A 19,959-nucleotide genomic window follows, 5' to 3' on the forward strand; every position below is an offset into this window, starting at 1 on the left:
AGAACCTGCAAAATATATATATTCCTGGCTCTCCACTTAAAATTCAGAGTGACTGGAAAACTGCATAGCAAGGACCTCCAAATATCCTCCCGTTAAAGCAAAGATGGGGAAAAAACCCCATCAGAATTGACTTTTTTGGAACTCCAGACACTAACCAAAGGGTAGCAGCAGCCGGGGGAACACTTGAGAAAGAACCCCTGAATCTCGGTAACAATGTTAACTCAGCATTTTAACCTGCCCCTAGCTTCGTGATAGCCTTGAAGGTGACACCCTGCGTTCCTGGCACCACGACTGGCACTGGGAGGGGGAGAGTGCACCCCATTCAGGGGGAACCGTAACTGTTGGGACCTTTCTGGTGGCGCCCCTGAAAGACCCATCAGAGGGCCTGCCTGTACCTCCCCCGATTCAGGGCTCTCCCAGGGCAGAGGTGGCCACCCGAGCAGCTTGTGGAAATCACTTACATGAAAACGTTTGCCGAGACAAGGGATGAACTTTGTGTCACGGCAAACAACAGGCTAACCAGAAGGCTAGGGAGAAGAGGCTGGGGAACGAGATGCTTTGAAAAGCTCTGAGGAATTCCTGGAAACCTAGAATGCGGCTCACATGCCTGGGGCCGTGGGCATGCTCTGGAAAGACCTGAGAAGCCGCCACCTTCCCCTGTACCCCCCTGCAGGCTCTGCACCAGCAAGACGTGAAGGTGGGGGGCGTGCGGTGAGGGACAGCCTGCTGGTGTTGAAGTGCCCGGACACACACAACTAATCTGCAGAAACTGGTTTTTGTTTCTGTTCCAGGCATTTGAGATGCTCTGTCCAATCACTTTCTGACCATTAAGCTAATGCAACAGAGACATCTGCAAGACAAAGACAAAAAATACAGACTTTGCATAATTTATTCAGGAAACAAGAGCCCTGAAATGCTTCCCCATCCACCGTGTGGGTTATAGGAGGCATTTAAGCACTGTAGATTTTTTTTTTTTTAAATGACTTAATAGAAAAAAATGGGCAAACTATCACCGAGTTTATAGTAAAGTGGAAAAAATAGACTTTAAATATACGAAAAGACGTTCCAGTTCATTCCTAACAGCAAAATTAAACATCTCAAGTTGCCACGGGTATTGCGTTGTAGGGTGGGAGAGGTTGAGGACACAGTTTATTGCATCCGCTTCTGACAGGTGGTAACTGGTAAGCCCTCATGACAGGAGGTGGAAGGTGTGAACTCACCCTGTAGGAAGCAGGGATGTTTGTCCCTCCACACTAGGGAAAGGGTCCCTATACCCTAGTGAAAGAAATCTGCCCTGGGGAGAGGATTAAAAGATTTCTCTGCCTGGTTCTTTGAGAATGCATGTCTAAAAATCCTACCTGCACAGTAGGTATGAGGTTGAAACTTCTGTCTCAATGACAGAAACCTAAGAAATGATCACCTGTGAGAGGAGGTCTCATGTTGACCACATCCAGAGACTCTGGTTAGACCACACACAGAATCACCTGAGGCAACTCTGCCCCCAGGGGCATCAGGGAGGCCTGGGATGATTTTGGGTGTCATGACCAGATACGACAGTTCCCCGCTGGCGTCCGGTGGGAAGAAGGCGAGCGTGCCATGAGACCACACAGTGCACGCGCACGATACCCAGCCCAACGCCGACAGCACCGCGGGTCTGCAGGGACGGGCTTGCCACTGAAGCCTTAGAGGCTCCCACTGGGGAAGCCCTCACAGATGGACTTACAAACTGAAATTATAAAATACACAGGGCAGAATCCCACCTAAGCAAACACCGGCAGGCACAGGAGTAATAGGGTCGGGCTCCGGTGGTAAAATTATCAAAAATAATTCAATGCATCAAAGAAGGAATTAACCCCAGAGGATGAAAGACATTATTAAAAAGACTAGGAGAATCTCATAATGAAACCCAGTTTCCAGAAGTGAATAGATAAGACTGAAAATAGAGATGGTCAGTTTGGGGTCAGGCTGGGTCAGGTTGAGCTCAGGCTGAGTCAGGTGAGGCCAGGTTGGGGGGTCACACTGGGGTCAGGTTGAGGGCAGCTTGGGTCTGGTTGAGGTCAGGTTGGGGTCAGGTTTGGTCAGGTTGAGGTCATCTTGGGTCTGGTTGAGGTCAGGCACGCTGGGTCTGGTTGAGGTCAGGTTGGGTCAGGTAGGGGTCAGGTTGAGGTCGGCTGGGTCAAGTTCTCTCCCAGGAACCCTCCAAAAGGAGTCAACAGAAGACAGACAGCACAGACAAGAACACATATGGAAGATAAAGTGAAGTTATCAATACTGTTTAGTAGGAATCCCAAGGGAAGGCAACGGAAGATAGGTGGCATCCGGCCGCAGCTTGGAGTGACCACAGGATGGCGAACACCCCCACTGGGCACTTTTCGGGGAGACCTGGGGACCTCAGTCGAGAGGACCTGACTTTGCGGTACTTCGGGTGAGACGTCACCCCATTCCTGGATCCTGGGAGCTGCAGGTGGGGTGGTGCCAGTTAGGGATGCTGCCTCTGGGGGGTCTGTGAGGGGGGCATCAGAGGGGTGTGTGTGTGTGAAAATGAAAAAGGGGAAAAACACACAAGATTAGACAGGGGTCTCAAATACCAGAAGACCAACCCACAGTTGAAGAAATATTTATTCTGTAGCTGAATTTACCAATTTCTATTTAGGCTTAGAAACATGAACTGAAACAGATTAAAACCTGTTTAGTGGAGGTAAACCTTTGGATCTCACAAGAGAACTGAAGTATTCCTCTCTAGGAAAAATGTCTTTCCTTGTGCAAAACAGATAACTTCCTATTTGGAGGAGGTGACCTTTAAAATGAGCAAATTTGGAAAACTCAGCAGTGGCCACAGGACTAGAAAAGGTCAGTTTTCATTCCAATCCCTAAGAAAGGCAATGCCAAAGAATGCTCAAACTACCACACAATTGCACTCATCTCACACACTAGCAAAGTAATGCTCAAGATTCTCCAAGCCAGGCTTCAACAATACATGAACTGTGAACTTCCAGATGTTCAAGGTGGTTTTAGAAAAGGCAGAAGAACCAGAGATCAAATTGCCAACATCCGCTGGATCATGGAAAAAGCAAGAGAGTTCCAGAAAAACATCTATTTCTGCTTTATTGACTATGCCAATGCCTTTGACTGTGTGGATCACAATAAACTGTGGAAAATTCTGAAAGAGATGAGAATACCAGACCACCTAACATGCCTCTTGAGAAATCTGTATGCAAGTCAGGAAGCAACAGTTAGAACTGGACATGGAACAACAGACTGGTTCTAAATAGGAAAAGGAGTACATGAAGGCTGTATATTGTCACCGTGCTTATTTAACTTATATGCAGAGTACATCATGAGAAGTGCTGGGCTGGAGGAAGCATAAGCTGGAATCAAGATTGCCGGGAGAAATATCAATAACCTTAGATATGCAGATGACACCACCTTTATGGCAGAAAGTGAAGAGGAACTCAAAAGCCTCTGGGTGAAAGTGAAAGAGGAGAGTGAAAAAGTTGGCTTAAAGCTCAACATTCAGAAAACGAAGATCATGGCACCTGGTCCCATCAATTCATGGGAAATAGATGGGGAAACAGTGGAAACAGTGTCAGACTTTATTTTTTTGGGCTCCAAAATCACTGCAGATGGTGACTGCAACCATGAAATTAAAAGACGCTTACTCCTTGGAAGGAAAGTTATGACCAACCTAGATAGCATATTGAAAAGCAGAGACATTACTTTGCCAACAAAGGTCCATCTAGTCAAGGTTATGGTTTTTCCAGTGATCATGTATGGCTGTGAGAGTTGGACTGTGAAGAAAGCTGAGCGCCGAAGAATTGATGCTTTTGAACTGTGGTGTTGGAGAAGACTCTTGAGAGTCCCTTGGACTGCAAGGAGATCCAACCAGTCTATTGTAAAGGAGATCAGTCCTGGGTGTTCTTTGGAAGGAATGATGCTAAAGCTGAAAGTCCAGTACTTTGGCCACCTCATGCGATGAGTTGACTCATTGGGAAAGACTCTGATGCTGGGAGGGATTGAGGGCAGGAGGAGATGGGGACGACAGAGGATGAGATGGCTGGATGGCATCACCGAGTTAATGGACATGAGTTTGAGTGAACTCCGGGAGTTGGTGATGGACAGGGAGGCCTGGCCTGCTGCAATTCATGGGGTCGCAAAGAGTCAGACACGACTGAGCGACTGAACTGAACTGAAATGTACCTGGGCGGGGAGCCACGCTGCTGAGCCCCCAGGGCCCCACATCCTCCCGTGGGTGCATGTACTGATGGACTCCCAGGTGTTAGCACCTGCGCCTTTCGTGGGGATGTTCTCGGGCTCCGGGGTCCACCTGCCTGCCCAGCACAGGCCAAGCAGGAGTGAATGGTGAGGGAGGCTCCTGCCCTAGGAAGAGCAGGACAGGGTAGAGGGGAGCTCTCAGTGGGGACAGCACGCCCCAGAGACGGGCCACTGCAGAGCGCCTCCAGCCCGCCCACCGCTGTGGGCTTGGAGAGGGCTTTGTCTCCTCGCTTGAGAGTCAAGCTCAGTCAGGGAAGCATAGCAGGGGGCACTCAGGAGATGAAGTGCAGAGCCCCTTCCCACACTGCTTCTGCTGTCAGCCCCCAGGTCTGCGGGGAGGGGGCCGTGCTCACCCCCCCACCGAGGCCACTCTGGTCCTCAACTGGCCTGGTGCCCCTCCAGATGCTCACTTTCATTACAGCCGAAATGCTTCACCTCTGAGTTGACACCGGTTAACAAGAACGAACACATGAGACCAGCCACGTGACAATCGAAAAACGTGATCTAAATGAGAAATGCTTTTCTCCAATCAATCAACTAGCACATGACTGTGGCTGAGCTAGTTTAAACTAAAAATGCGTCCAACCTCCTGACAATAAGGAGGACACAGGTTAATATTTGGTGAGACACTGCATTGTTTTTCAATTCTTATTGTCCTATCGAGACAAACATCACATGAATTAGGATAAAAATCATCCATGTGTTAAGTACAAAGACCCAAAGGTAAAGAACTAATTTTAAATAAAACATGATTGTTAGGAAATTTCAGTCTTAAAGTACTATTAGAATCATTCCTATAATTTCTGTCCAATTGTTAACCTCCAATGTGTTCAACCATTTTTTTCCTGGAATGTATTTCTCTTCTATATGTCAAAGTTACACAAATTGCAAATTACACTTCTAAAGTGTATATATGAACAGAACCAAAAACACGCTAATTAGATCTATTTTTAGCCATGCTGTTGACAGAAAGATTGATGATTATTTTTCAGTTATGATTTATGATAACTTCATATGGTCTCCAAATCTATAAGGCATATAGAAATTTGATAACTAATAACTCTTATCCACAAAGCATGATGCATATAGCAGAACTGCATATCATTGCCCCAACGTTTTTTAAAAATTAAACTTTCAATTTTGAGACTGTAGAGATCCTTTTACCCAAATCATGCAGTGGTGGCATCTCGCAAACCTACAGGGTGCCACCTCGGACGCAGTCCAGACACGGAGCGTCCATCACACCAGGCCCCCAGCACCTCCATCCCTCCCAGCCCCACCCCGGCCTAACGTGGCCCCAGCGGTCCGTGCTATGTCCCAGTGCTCCCGTCATCCCAAGCAGGGTGTACGAGAGGACCCACGCTGGCAGGTAGCCTGTGAGGACCGGGTCTTTTCGCTCAGCGTAACTCTGAAGATTCGCCAGATTGTGGCTGGTGCAGCTGGCTCATTTCCAGGATTTGGCTATTAAGAGCAAAGCTGTTACAAACATTTCCATAAACGTCTCCCCATCATGTGGTTAAAAGCCCAGTGGAGCAAAAGTTTTTACTTTTTGATAAAGTCTAATTTACATTTTTTTCCTGACTGTGCTTTTGGTATCAAGAATAATGTGCTTGATCCAGCATCCCAAAGATATTCCAGTGTTGTTTTCCCAAAGTTAATAGTTTACATTTTACACTTAAGTCTGTGATGCACTTTGACATAATTTTTGTACAAGGTGTGACCCTCACAGGAAATGCATGTCAACCCCATTCTTGGAGGTGGGCATCCGCAAAGATTTTGAAAGCAAGCCATAAAATGTTTGTTAATCTTGTGATTTATAATAGAGTCATTTTAGATAAATTCCGCTTGCTCTGGAAACAAGCTACAGCAAAATAAAACCAATGTAATTTTTTCCTCTAGAAATGTTACCCCTTTTACATATTGAGTGTCTAATGCGTCTTCACGTTCTCAATACTCTGTATCTTCCACATTTTTTGTAAACTGTGTACAAGTATAAACATGTAAACAGTCAGATGTTTTGGGTACCCATTGACTCTGATTTCTAAACAAATGCTGTTTCTAAAATTATTCTTAGAATAGCAGCCACTGAAAATGCTTCTAGTCTCTCCAGGATGACTCAGAATTTTCATACATTCTACCCATGGTAGGCACATCCAGCTGGGAGTCCAGCAGCCTGGGGATGTACTATACTCACAGCTGAGAGGCTGCTGCACACCCGGTGTGGGTACCTGGAGCCCTCTGTTCAACCTCTGCCCTTCGGGAGTTTGAATTCAACAAGCCTCGATGGCAGCGAATCCACCTGTAAGCGTTTGTGAAGCTCCGATAGTGGTACTGAATAAAGAGGAAAGAAACGCCTGATCTGCTCAGAGAGTGGACGTGAGCACTCAGGGCAGCTCGTAGGTTCCTGAGGCCAGACGAGCTCTCTTCCTACGTGATCGCACCTCATCCCCCAGGACCGCTTCTCCCCAGAGCAGCTCACTTCTGATGGGAAGCAGGACAGGCCCCAGGTGAGCAGACAAGAGAAAGCAGAGCTCCCGTGTGAGAGCACATGTGTCGGTGGTCATCAAAGACGGGCTCCCCCGGGCAGACTTGGAAAGTGTGAGTACATAGTGACTGGACTGGAAACCTAAGTCAAGCCCTGAGTCTGTGGTGCATACACTCTACACGGCAACAGAGGAGGGAGGAGAGAAAGACCACGCACCACCACGGGGAAACAAGACGTCCGCAGGGTCCGGTGAGCGGGTGCGGACCATGTCCAGCCTTTGACCCTGTGGTCACACCTGGCACCCGGGTGGCAATGGAGGGCAGTGGTCAGTCTCAGCAGCATCTGGCTCTGCCCTGGGCAAGACGAGCTCCAGTCAGATGCCCAGACCCAGGTCCCTGCGTCCAGAGAAAACAGGAGGCCTGGGGTCTTCAGAGTCAAGGACAAGGAAAGGAACAGGTGGGAGGGACGTCACAGGAGGTGGAGTGAGAGGCTGCGAGACGTAACCACACGAAATGCATAGACCTTGGTTAGAGTCTACCAGAAAGCCTGCAAAACACAGCTTGGGGACAGCTGGGAAAACCTGAAATATTCGTTATTGCTAATTTTCTTAGGTGTTATAATGGAATTGGTTATGGAAGAGAATGGCCTTATTTTTAGGAGATGCACACTCAACTACTCAGGGATAACTGTCTTGGCTTCTGTAAACTACTTCCACATGGTTCATTCATCTCACATATATATGGATACACACACATATACACAAAATCTCATATATATATTATATATACACTTCCACACAGATGGCTAGGTTTTCACTGTACTACTCTTTGGACTTTAATGTATGTTTGAAAATTTTTACTTGAAAAGAGCGACAAAGAAGCAGCGCCCCCACCACCCAACCCAACAAAACACAATTCTGGTGATGTTCCTTTCCTCCCTACGTAGTAAGATGTAAAATAATGTACGACGTCCGTTTTTATTTATGGACCTACTAATAATGATTATGTTGTGTGACAGGTAATTTTATGTGTCAACTTGCCTGGGTCATGGGTGCCGCAGATATTTGTCAAATATGTTTCTGGGTGTTACCAGTAAGGTGTTTTTGAATGGGATTAACATTTAATCTGTAGAGTGAAGCCAACTGCCCTCCCAGACATGGGTGTCGTATATGAAGGTTTTTTGAGATAAAAGCCCCAGACGTGGGTGTCGTACGTGAAGGTGGTCAAGATAAAAGCCCACTAGGCAGCCAAGCCCGGCCGCCCCCTTAGCCTCCTCGGCCACACAAGGTGCCCCCCACTGCCCACGCTAGCTTCTTGGTGCTGCTGCTCCTGGCGTTTCTGTGCAGGTCGCTCACATCCTGACTGGGCAGAGGGTCACCCCACCTTCCCTTCCTGGGCTCTAGGACAGAGCCTGGCCCAGCCTCGGGCCCTGGAGCCCAGGCCGAGGACTCTGATCTGCCTTTGTGCTTTTCCTGGTCACGAGGTCACTCGGACCCAGCACACTGGTCGTGACCACGTGGACCACACGACGTGACGCACGTCGTTCGTTCACGTACACAGCATGCCTTGACCCCCTTGGCAATGGTCCGTCTGTGCACGTACACAGCGTGCCTTGACCCCCTTGGCAATGGGCCGTCTGTGGGGAGTTCTGCGAAAGTTTGTTTCTTTTAAAGAACCAGTCCCAGATTTGGGTTTTTCTTCTAAAAACTTATAGTTACTAATTTCTCACTTTGCAAACATCACTCACACGTGGGCGTCGAAAGGAAAACAACTAGAGTCACAACGGAAGTTCCTAGCGACCGTAACATCACATCCAGCTGCACAGGAGAGACTTAGGCCCAGCGGCAAGGGGGCCTCCGTTCACTGCGAGGCTGAGACACAGAACAGCCCATCCCGGCCGCTGCAGGGGGAGTGAGGCCTCTGTCTTGCCCGCCGACAGCAGGTGCTGGCTGGCGGCAGGCAGGCAGGTGAGGGGGACGTCCCAGATCTTGGCAGGTCAGCATGTGTGGTGCTGAGGGGACGAGGCCAAGACGCTGTTTCTCTGAAAACAGTGCGTGACTTGTGCCAGGCGCTGTGGAGGTTGGGTTCCCACATGTAGGTGTGAAAGTCTCGGATGGAGCCAAAGCTGGGAACCTTGGTACTGCTGCTCCGGCCAGCTCCTTGAAAGCTGCTGAAACCTCTCCAGATCTCAGGGTCCAGCTGGTGAATCAAGGGAGTGGATAAGATGATCCTAAGGCCTCCTCCAGACTCAAGGTTCATAAATAGCAGGTAAGAGTGGAGAATACAGAAGGCCTGGTCTCTTGGAAAAAAGCCAGAGAGAGCAGGAGGATGGAGGAGGAAATAAGCAGCAAGAGCTGAAGAGAAAAGAGACCTGGGCAGAGGGGACAGCTGGGGATAGGGGCACAGTTGGGGATGGGGGGACACCCGGGGGAAGGAGGGGACACCCGGGGTCAGGAGAGGACACCCAGGGAAAGGGGGGTTCACCTGGGTGCGGGGGGGACACCCGGGTCAGGTGGGGTCACCTGGGGGCAGGCAGGAAACCCAGGGGCAGGTGGACGCAGTTCCGCTAGGAAAATTAGCACTCTCGATCACCGGCTGACCCTTCATTCTGGGTCCTGGGACACAGCCTTTAAGAATAAAGGCCTCCCTGAGGTTTCCTCAGTGACCCTGGTGCTCCTGGGGTGAGACGTCCCGAGGAGGATGAGGCTGGACCCTGACACCCAGGGCACAGGACGGGAGGGCACAGCGCCACAGGCTCTGCAGGGCCCAAGCTCACCGTCTTGCCAGAAGTCCCCTCCCACCCCAGAGCTCCTCACGGCCGTCTCTCTCTCTCCCCACACTCTGTCTGTCTCAGTCTCTCCTGCCCTCCTCCCCAGCGAGGCCTCACGCTCCAGGGGGGCTGTCCTGTGGGGACAGGCGTCCAAGTGGCCAGTCCATCTGGCCGGTTCTTGCCCCAAAGCTCTCTCCGCCTCTCGTTGGGCATGAACCTCTGAGGAAATCGTTGTTTTCTCAGGCCCCCTCATGTTGAGATTTCCTGGGCCATGGTTTAATTCAACAACTCTGTTTTCCCCGTGGGAGGCGGGGCCGCATGCAGGACCCCTCACCTCCGGCTGGCTTCCCCGCGTCGGGCTCATCCTTGGTGGGGGGGGTCCCCCGCCTATGTTGGGGCTCCTCTGGCCCTGAGATGACAAGTCTCCCTCCTGCAGGCACTGCGTCTAGACCCTGGTCAGCCACAGGCTTCTTGGAGAGTCCAGGACACGTGACTCATCGCCTCACAGACACATGGTGGGTCTGGGGTCCTGAGTACTCTGAGGTTGGCTGTGGTCACAGGACCCCTGGGAAGAAGCTGTATTTCAGGGGACGTTTATGTTTACTCCAAGCACCCACTTGGTCATTGTATTTTCCTCAAACACTGTTCTCACTCCAGTCTACACGGTGCTGGACGCTCTGAGGACAGGGTTTTGAGTGGAAACGTAATAGCTTCTCGGAACCTGCTCCTTGCCTCAGCTCCTCTGTCTCCATCAGTGAACTAGACAGACAGCCATGGTGTCACACGATAAACGTACAACTGTCACCGTTAGGCTCAAATGCGAGGCCCTGACCACATCTCCCCTGCTTCAGGGGAGATTTCTTTCTTCATGGAGGCCAATCTGTGTCCCGTGTCCTCACCCCACCTCCCAGAGTATTCCCTATTCCAGCCCCCAGCCCCAGCTGTGGGGGTTCTTCGTAATTAGCAAATGAGCAAGTCAGGGATGGACGCGCCCTCCAGCCCCAGGCAGCCCCCAGCACAGCCCACTCCTCGCCCTCCCTCCTGGACAAGGGTCTCCACGGTGCTCCATTGTCCCCCCCACCTCCCTGCACAGGGCGCCCTCCGGGACGAGGGTCTTCACAGTGCCTGCGGCCCCCTCACAGGGCGCCCTCCTGGACGAGGGTCTCCACGGTGCTCCATCCCCCCTCACCCCACCCCGCACAGGGCGCCCTCCTGAACGAGGGTCTCCACGGTGCTCCATCCCCCCCTCACCCCACCCCGCACAGGGCGCCCTCCTGAACGAGGGTCTCCACGGTGCTCCATCCCCCCCTCACCCCACCCCGCACAGGGCGCCCTCCTGGACGAGGGTCTTCACAGTGCCCGCAGCCCCCTCACAGGGCGCCCTCCTGGACGAGGTCTCCACGGTGCTCCATCCCCCATCCACTTCACGGGGCTCTCAGGGGACCAATAGCACGTCCCTCCAGAGCCCTCCCCTCTCTGGCCCACCTGGGGCTCCTCTGCTCCCCCACCAGCTCCCCTAAAGGCCTGATCCACTCCTGGATGTCTCTGAGCTGCCCCAGAGCCCGGGAGTTACTGGGGCTTAGGCCACTGCCCACCCAGCTCAGGGCCCTGCTGACGCCATGTGAGCCCCGCAGCCCCTCCAAGAACAATTGTCTCCGAGGCGGCTTGAGCCCCCTCACCCTCGGCCGAGTTCGCGTCCCTAGACTTGGAGCATGAACCTCCTCTTGGATTTAAGGACGTCTCCCGGTGACTGAGCACCTACGGGTTAGAAAAAGCAATTATGTTCCAGAACGATCCTAACTGCTAAGTCTGTTTCAATGTACAGGTTGAGGACTATAATTAGCACATCTGTATGCAAACGTCTGCTGCATCAGTTTTCTCTGAAATCTCTGTTCACATGGTGCTTCTGCTCCTGCACCCAGAGGAGCGAGGCTGCCCCAGAGCCTGGGCTCTGCAAGAGGCTTCGGAGCTGCCAGGGCCTGGGGGGCGGCCACCCCGCCGCTGGGGGCGGCTCACGGCCGACAGTTGGACTGTTGTCCAACAGTGTGGACAGGCATCACTGGGGGGCTTCCACTGGAGTGTGTCCCTCTGCAGCATCTTGCAAATCCCCCCAGAGCGTCTCTTGGGGACAGGGGACAGACCCTCAATGTGTCAGGGGCCCCACACTTGGGCCCCCAGTCATCTTGTCCCCCCAGTCAGCTTCTAAGCCTACATAATAGAAGCTCTCTGATGCCTAAGAAAGACGGAGAAGTTACAGAGCCACCGTCCAGAGCTCATCCCCCGCCCCTCTGGACAGGGCCCCGTGGGGCTTCCTGAGCTAAGAGGCCGAGGCTCTGGTCCAGCCTGGCCCTGGATGCTGACCTTGGAGCAGACCTTGGTACGGGACGGAGCGACAGACACTTCAGCGAACGGAAAGGGGAAGGAGTCACGGCCACCACCTCTCCCGCCCTCTGCCGTCTCTGGTGGGGCGGTGGGGGCGGGTGTTGTGTGGACCAGCGTGTCCCCTCCTGAGACAAAGGGCTGCAGCCTGAGGGCACAGGGCTGGCCGAGACCCGCCCGCAGACCCTCTGTGCTCCGGGGCCTGAAGTGCGGGTCCCTGGGCTGGGCCCCAGGAGGCCTGAGGCCCCCCTGCCTCCCTGTGAAGACCAAGAGACCCCCGTGACCTGGGGAGGGCAGCAGCCTCCTCGTGGCCTGGACTCCTTTAGCTCCCTGAGCAGGAAACGGACAGTTTCCAGATCACTGAATTTTTACTTTACAGTCAGGACAGTTCTTAATTGGTAATTTCTTTCTGAAATCAATTTTATTAAGCAAGTGATGAATCATTCCCACACGGTCTGCTGCAGAATGTGATGTACATAAGCCGCTTCCATGCGACCCCCGTGGCACTGCGGGTCCCAGCCGGCTGTTGCCACGGGGACACAGGGACTAGGGGGACCCTGGCTCCAGGGACGAGGAGGAGACCTGCCCGAGCTCTGCCAACGGCCAGACCCAGGTCGGAGGGAAAGCAGGAAGGGCTGGAAGAGGACAAACCAGCCTGAGAAGCCGTGGGAAGCAGCTCTGACGGCTGTGGGGCGACAGATTGACTGACTGACTGACTGACTGAAATATGAGCGGAGTCTGTTAAGTCGGCAAATTCTCACAGGCTGAAAACATCCTTCTGAAGTGTCAGCAACTCGAGAGGCAAAGCAAGCCTGGAGAGACGTGCCACCTCAGAGACAGAGGAGAAACACGACCCAGACGTGGGCCTGAGAGGCTGGGCGTCAGGGGGTTGGGGGTGGGGAGCCGCTGGACTGGCTGCAGCTTGGTCCCCCTGCAGGACAGGGTTCATTTCACGGAGCTTTCTGTTAAGATCTTAACATGAGGGGAAGCTGGGGGCAGATACAGGAAAAGTCTGTGCTAATTTTGCAGCTTTTCCGTAAGTTTAAAATAGTTCAAATAAAAAGTTTCTTTATATTTAACTTTTTCCATTTCAACCCTGAGGCACTGGAACGAAAAACACCTTGGATCTGAATCTGATGAGTTTCAGTGACGCCTTCACACCCCTCTCCCCAAATATTAGCTCTAGGATTTTGTCAAAGGCAAAAGCTGCTGGCATGCTCAGACCACTTCTATCTCTGTGTGTGTTAATCGCTTAGTCGTGTCTGACTCTGCAACTTTATGGACTGTAGCCTGCCAGGTTCCTCTGTCCATGCAATTCTCCAGGCAAGAATACCAGAGTGGGTTGCCATTCCCTTCTCCAGGGGATCTTCCTGACTCAGGGATCGAACCCATATCTCCTGCATTGCAAGCAGATTCTTTACCATTGCCTTCTCCGTTTGAACCACCAGTATGACACAAAAAACATACACAACAAAATTTAAAAATAGATCAATTGGACTTGATTAAAATTAGACTTCTGTGCATTGAAAAACTATCAACAGATAGAAAAGACAATCCACAGAACAGGAAGAAATATTTGCAAATCATATACCTGATCAGAATTTAGTATCAAGAAGATACAAAGACCTCCTACAGCTAAATAAAAAGAGAAACAACTCAGCTTAAAAATGGGATAAAGACTTGAATAGACATTTCTCCAAAGAAGACAAACAGCCAACAAGCACCTGAAAAGATGCCCCACAGCACTGGTGTCTCGGGAAACACAATCAAACCACAGTCCTGCCCAGCATCCCTCCAGAGGCTTCTCCGATGCTTGCTGTCCTGTGGGCATTCAGCCTTCTCTGCTGGCCTCCTCATGTGGCCGCACCCCCTCACCGGCCTCGGAGTCAAGGGGGTCCAGCCATGCCTCTCCTCTGCCAGCACTGTGACTTCTGGGCTCTTCTTATTTTTCTCCTCTCATCTCTTGATTTGCAGACGCCTCAGTTTTTCATTGGACTTCCCTGGTGACTCAGTGGTAAAGCATCTGTCTGCCAGTGCAGGAGACACAGGTTCTATCCCTGGGTCGGGAAGATCCCCTGGAGGAGGAAATGGCAACCCAGTCCAGTATTCTTGCCTGAGAAATCCCATGGACAGAGGAGCCTGGCAGGCTACAGACCATGGGGTGGCAAAGAGTCGAACACAACTTAGCAACTGAACAACAAGTTTCATTCTGGCTTCCCCAGTGGCTCAGCAGTAAAAGAATCCACGTGCAATGCAGGAGACACGGCAGGAACCTTGGGTTCGATCCTTGGGTCAAGAAGATTCCCTAGAGAAGGAAATGGCAACCCACTCCAATATTCTTGCCTGGAGAATCCCATGGACAGAGGAGCCTGGCGGGTTATGGTTCATGGGGTAGCAAAGAGGCTAAGCAACTAAACAACAAATGAAAACCCAACAATTTCTCATTCAACACACGTGTTCACCGAGCTGCTAGCCCAGCCAGGCAACAGGCTAGACCCTGGGCTCTGAGGGGCTGGACTGAGGGTCACCGGGATCCTGGCAGCCTGGTCAGACCTCGGGCTGCCGGACACCCAGCTCTGCCACCCGGGGCAGGTCACCCTGGCTCCAGGACGAGGTTCTGCCTGGGGCACTGGGGCCCCTGCAGGTCTGGGCTGGGCCAGCACCGCAGGTCTCCAGGGCGACGCCGCAGTTGCTCTGACAGCAGCTCCACAGGCTCCGTAATTACGACCTCTGAGGAGACGCCTTGGCAGCCCCTAAGTGATGGGGGGGCGCTGTGACTTCAGCAAACAGCATTTTTAGAAGCAATGCTGCTTCCTGTTGGTCGGCGGGAAGCCTTCTCCCCTTCTCCTTTTATCCACAGGTCAAAATAAGTAAAAACACATCCTGCTCCTGCAGAGTCTCAGGGCCCCCTGCCATGTGAGTCCCCGAGGCCCCCTTCAAAGGGGCACAGCTGTGCGGCTCCTGCAGGGACCAGGCGTGAGTCAGTGACGGGAGACCCTTCCTGGGAAGCACCCGTGTCAGCTACACTCTCCTCCGGGAGGCTGGTCCCTCAGAGGCAGGGTGTGTCTCAGCCACGGTCCTGCCTCGCTGGACAGGCTCGCTGGGGCAGGGCTGGACCAGCAGTGGAGGGGCTCCATCCGTGAAGCCGGGAGGACTCCAGGCAGAAGCAGTGGGAGGTTTGGCAGCAGGCCCCGGGTGGGAAGCTGGGGGGTCGGTGGCGGGGCAGAGCCTGCAAGGGCTGCTGGTGTCGTCCCTGCTGCCCAGCTGGGCTGATGAAAGACGATCCCACAGACAAGGTGTCTCGCTTCCCGATTTCATCACTCACCACGGGAGTCCCGTGGGCGTCTCGTAGTTACTGGTTTGGACTCGGCGCTCTCAAGGCTGTGGCCCAGTTCAATCCCTGGTTGGGGACCTGAGATTGCACAAGCCACACAGCACAGCCAGAAAAATAAAATGAAATAAGAAGACAAAACTGTAGCAAACAAAAGTGTCACTGGCATAAAGATGGCTTTATGACCAATGGAATGGAACTGAGAGCCAGGAAATAAACCCTCAAATACATGGGTAAATGGTGCCAAGACCATTCAAGGTGGAAAACCATCTTTTCAACAGATGGTGTTGGGAAAACTGCGTATCTGTATGCAAAAAAGGAAGCGGGATCCTTCTACCCTTACATAGGATACAGGATACAAGCTTAGATCCTATATCTTACACTATATAAAAAAAATTAACTCAAAACAGATCAAAGACTTAAACATACGAGCTAAAGCCACAAAACTCTTAGAAGAAAAAATAGGACCAAAGTTTCATGACACTGGATTTGGTAGTGATTTCTTGGATATGACACCAAGTATGTGCTGAGTCCCTCAGTCATGTCCGACTCTTTGCAACCCCATGGACTGTAGCCCACCAGGATCCTCTGTCCATGAGGATTCTCCAGGCAAGAATACTGGAGTGGGTTACCACACAGGGTGGTAACCTCAAGGGGATTTTCCCAATCTAAGTATTGAACCCAGGCCTCCCATATTACAGGCGGATTCTTTACCATCTGAGCCACTCGGGAAGTCCAAGAATACTGGAGTGAGTAGCCTATCCCTTCTCCAGGGGATCTTCCTGGCCCAGAAATCGAACTGGGGTCTCCTGCACTGCAGGCGGATTCGTAACCAGCTGAGCTACAAAAGCAGAAGTAAAATAAGGAAAAGTAGATTAACTGGATTTTATCAACATTAAATAATTGTGTTCATGAAAGAACACTATCCACAGAGTGGAAAGATAGCCCACAGATCAGAATATAAGGAGAAAATATTTTCAAGTCATATCAAGGATTGGTATCTAGAACACATGGAGAAGTCCTGAAACTCAAAAACAACAACAACAACAAAACGATTTTAAAAATGGACAAAGGGCTTGAATAGATATTTCTCAAAAAAAAAAAAATCTAAGCACGTGAAATGATGCTCTAATAACACTGGTCATTAGAGAAATGAAAATCAAAACCACAATAAGATACCACTTCACATCCATTAGGGTGGCTATTATAAAGAAAAACAAACAGAAAAAGAGGATTGGTGAAGATGTAGAGAAATTTGAACACTTGGGCAGTGGTTGCTGTTGTTCAGTCGCTAAGTTGTGCCCGACTCTTTGTGACCCCATGGACTGCAGCCCACCAGGCTTCCCTGTCCTTCACCATCTCCCTGAGTTTGCTCAAACTCACGTCCATGAGTCAGTGATGCCATCCAACCATCTCGTCCTCTGTTCCCTTGGAGGTGGGAATATAGAATGGTACGGTCACTATGGAGAACAGTATGGTGGTCCCGCAAAAAATTAAGGACAGAATCACCGTGTGGTCCAGTGATTCCAGCCTGTGTGTTCACCCAGAACTGAAAGCACCCGCGCTCACACCAGTGAAAGTGGGAGCGACCCGAGTGTCCCCGAAGAGTGGGCGGGTCAGCGACACGTGTGAAAGACACGGGGAACGTTATGTGTCATAGAAAGGGAAGAAGTTCCGACACACGCCGCAGCGTGGGTCCGCCTTGAGAACACCGAGCTGAGTGAGAGAAGCCAGCCACAAAAGGGCACATGCCGTGTGAAGTCCCTGGAGGAGTCAAGTTCACAGACAGGAAGCAGGGTGGGCGGGGTTGGGGAGGGGAGCGAGGGCCTCATCAGGACAGAGTTTCAGCAGGAAAATGAGAAAGTTCTGGAGACGGAGGATGGGGGTGTGGGTAGGAACTCAGATGCTTCTGATGCCACTAAGCTGCACACTTAAAAATGGTTAAAATGGTAACTTCTATGTTATGTATTGTCGATTTACTTGCTAAGTCGTGTCCGACTCTTTGTGACCCTATGGACTGTAGCCCACCAGGCTCCTGTGTCTGTGGGTTCTCTAGGCAAGAATGCAGAAGTGGGTTGCCCTGCCCTTGTCCGGGGGATCTTCCCGACCCAAGGATCGAACCTGCACCTCTTAATGTCTCCTGCGTTGGCAGGCATGCTCTTTACTACTGAGCCACTAGGGAAGCCACATATTATGCATAGTTTATTGCAATTAAAGAAAACAACAACTCTCCAAAACCACGCAGCTGCTTAGACCTTATTGCTGATCAATTTTCAGATTACAGGGATCGCGAAGAAAGCACTGTTTTTATGTCTGAAACAGGAAACTTGGGTCCCTTAAGGAACTCGGCCTCTGCCTGGTGCACTTTCCTCCCGGCACACGCAGTGGCTCCTCAGGGCTCCCATTTCTGTTCTTTCCTCTCGGCTACAATGTCCCTCTCAGAAAGCCATTGAGAGGGTACAGAGCAGACCGTGCAGAGCTCGCACTAGACTAGACATGCACTAGGCTTGCTGGAAACACCCGCTGTGTTTTGTGTTGTGAGTTCAGAAGCAGAGACTCTGTGGCTTCTCAGAAACTGACAGCTGCACACCCCCTGCCTGCCCTCCTGGGGCATCACAAGTGTGCGGCCTCCGGGGCACGGGGATGCTCCCTCAGGCCATGGCTGGCGGCTCTGGGTTCTCCCCAGAGGAGGCAGGACAGGCTGCAGTCTGACCCAGACTGAGCGTCACGGAGGCGATTCTGCAAGGACCGGCCTGCAAGGGTCTCAGCTCCAGCCCCGGGCCCCCTCCTCGGCATGCCCCTGTGACCCCCTCCTTCCACTCCCGGCTGCGTCCCCTCCGCAGGTCACAGTCCTGCCCCAGAGAGGCCAGCTCAGGGGTGCATGGTGGGCGGGCAGGCTCAGGCCCCTGCCCAGGACCAAGCTTTAGCCTGCTGGATCAGCCACCGATGGACACGTCAGCCACTTCTCCACGGTCCCTGACATCTAAGCAGTGACAAGACCACACATGCCCTACTCTTTTGAAATTATTCAGGATAAACAATAAAGGAACCACAGAAACCGGAGGCCTCTTGTCCGCTCCCTGAGCCGGGTTTTTCCAGCTCTGCAGGGACCGTACCCAGGGCCCCGCACATCGTTAGCACCTGCTGCCCAGCCCAGAAACCCCGCCAGGAGGGGCTTGTGGGCTTCTCCTCAAGCCGGTGGCCCAGGGCCAGGCCTGCCCCCAAGAGCCGTGTGACGTTCGCCCGTCGGCCTGCTGGCCGCCTCCCCATTTCTCTGCCAAGACGGCCAAAGAGATGGGATCACGGAGAGGAGCTGGTGCAGTGGCGGGTGGAGCACGGCTGTCACCTGAGTGCAGGCCAGACGTGACCATTTCTATGATGACAATACACACGTGCGTGCCGCGGGGCTGGAGGCAGGGCCAGGGCCCGAGGTGCACAGGCATCCGAGCCGGTCCAGGTCCACGGGGCTCGTGTGGGGCTCGGTGGACCGGGAGGGCCTGCCATGGCTATCGAGTTGGGATGAATTGGTGTCATTTAATTTATCTACACCTTGACGTTAACAGTGAGAGTTCCAAAAATAAACAGTTGTGCCACTTACTTCAGGAACACTTCTCTTCAGGTCAAATAGTTTCCTAACTTACGAATGCACAACGTGCTGTCAGAGGGTGGGAGAGCTGGCCGGGTGTGATGAGGAGCAGAGAGGGTTGGCCAGGCCCAGGGCGGGGAAGCCGTGCCCCTGGGGGCCTCTCCTGCAGGTTCCGCCCCGCGGGTTCTGTCGGTGCCTTCAGAGGGCGGTCCAAGCGCCCCGGGGCGGGAAAGAGAACGAGGACCCACTCACGTTCCTGCCTGGACCGGCAGCCAAGTAGGGCCAAGTCTTCCCGGGGGCGAGAAGGGGCAAGCAGCCTGCTGTGGGTGGCAGGAGGGGGCAGGCAGGGCAGGGGTCAGGGAGCGCCCTCAGCCACCCCCAGGGGCACTCATGGTGCCAGACCCCACCTGGGGTACATGACCCCCTGAGTGTCCCAGGGTCCTAAGGAGGTTTTCACGGGAAGATGTAAGTGCACGTGGTTGCCAGCAGCCTGGGTCACCAGAGGACACGCCCCAAGCCCTGGCTCCGCCCGATGGTCCGCACTCAGCTCTCTCACTCCTCCCACTCATGCGGTCAAGCTGCTTTGACGCGACTAGAGGATCAACTTAGCCCCAAAGGGCCCTCTGTTATCCCGCTAAGGTCCAGCTCCCAGCACTGTGCCCTGTCCATTCTGCTAGTGCCTAGGTGTCCCTGGCCAGCTGCCGATGCGGAGGAGGTGGTTGTGAAGGTGTGGGAGGAGGCTTCCCACATGGACGCAACACTTCCCTCTGAGTCATAAGAGGATATGTGTTGATGTTTCTCATTCTTCTCTACATCAATTTGCATAAATGAGTCTTGGAGGTTCATCTTCATGAAAAATAATGTTCCGATTCTAAAACTAAGCCATGGGAAAAGTGGAAAATCTGACAGTATAATAGAATAGAAGAACCTTTAATGCAACCAACCACTGACGACCATCACAGACTGGGGGCTTCCCACCCCTTTACATATTCTAACAGGTTGGCTGAATTCATACTCCAGCTGGGGCACCAGGGGGTGGGTGGGGAGGGCGAAGGACAGATGGACACCTGCAGGACGAACGTCCACAGCAGGGGGCAAGGAGGTCCCCAGGGCAGCCCTCGAGTTCAGGGGTCCTGA

The sequence above is a fragment of the Bos taurus genome, chromosome 24 (assembly GCF_002263795.3).
Source record: "Bos taurus isolate L1 Dominette 01449 registration number 42190680 breed Hereford chromosome 24, ARS-UCD2.0, whole genome shotgun sequence".
NCBI classification, from domain to species: domain Eukaryota; kingdom Metazoa; phylum Chordata; class Mammalia; order Artiodactyla; family Bovidae; genus Bos; species Bos taurus.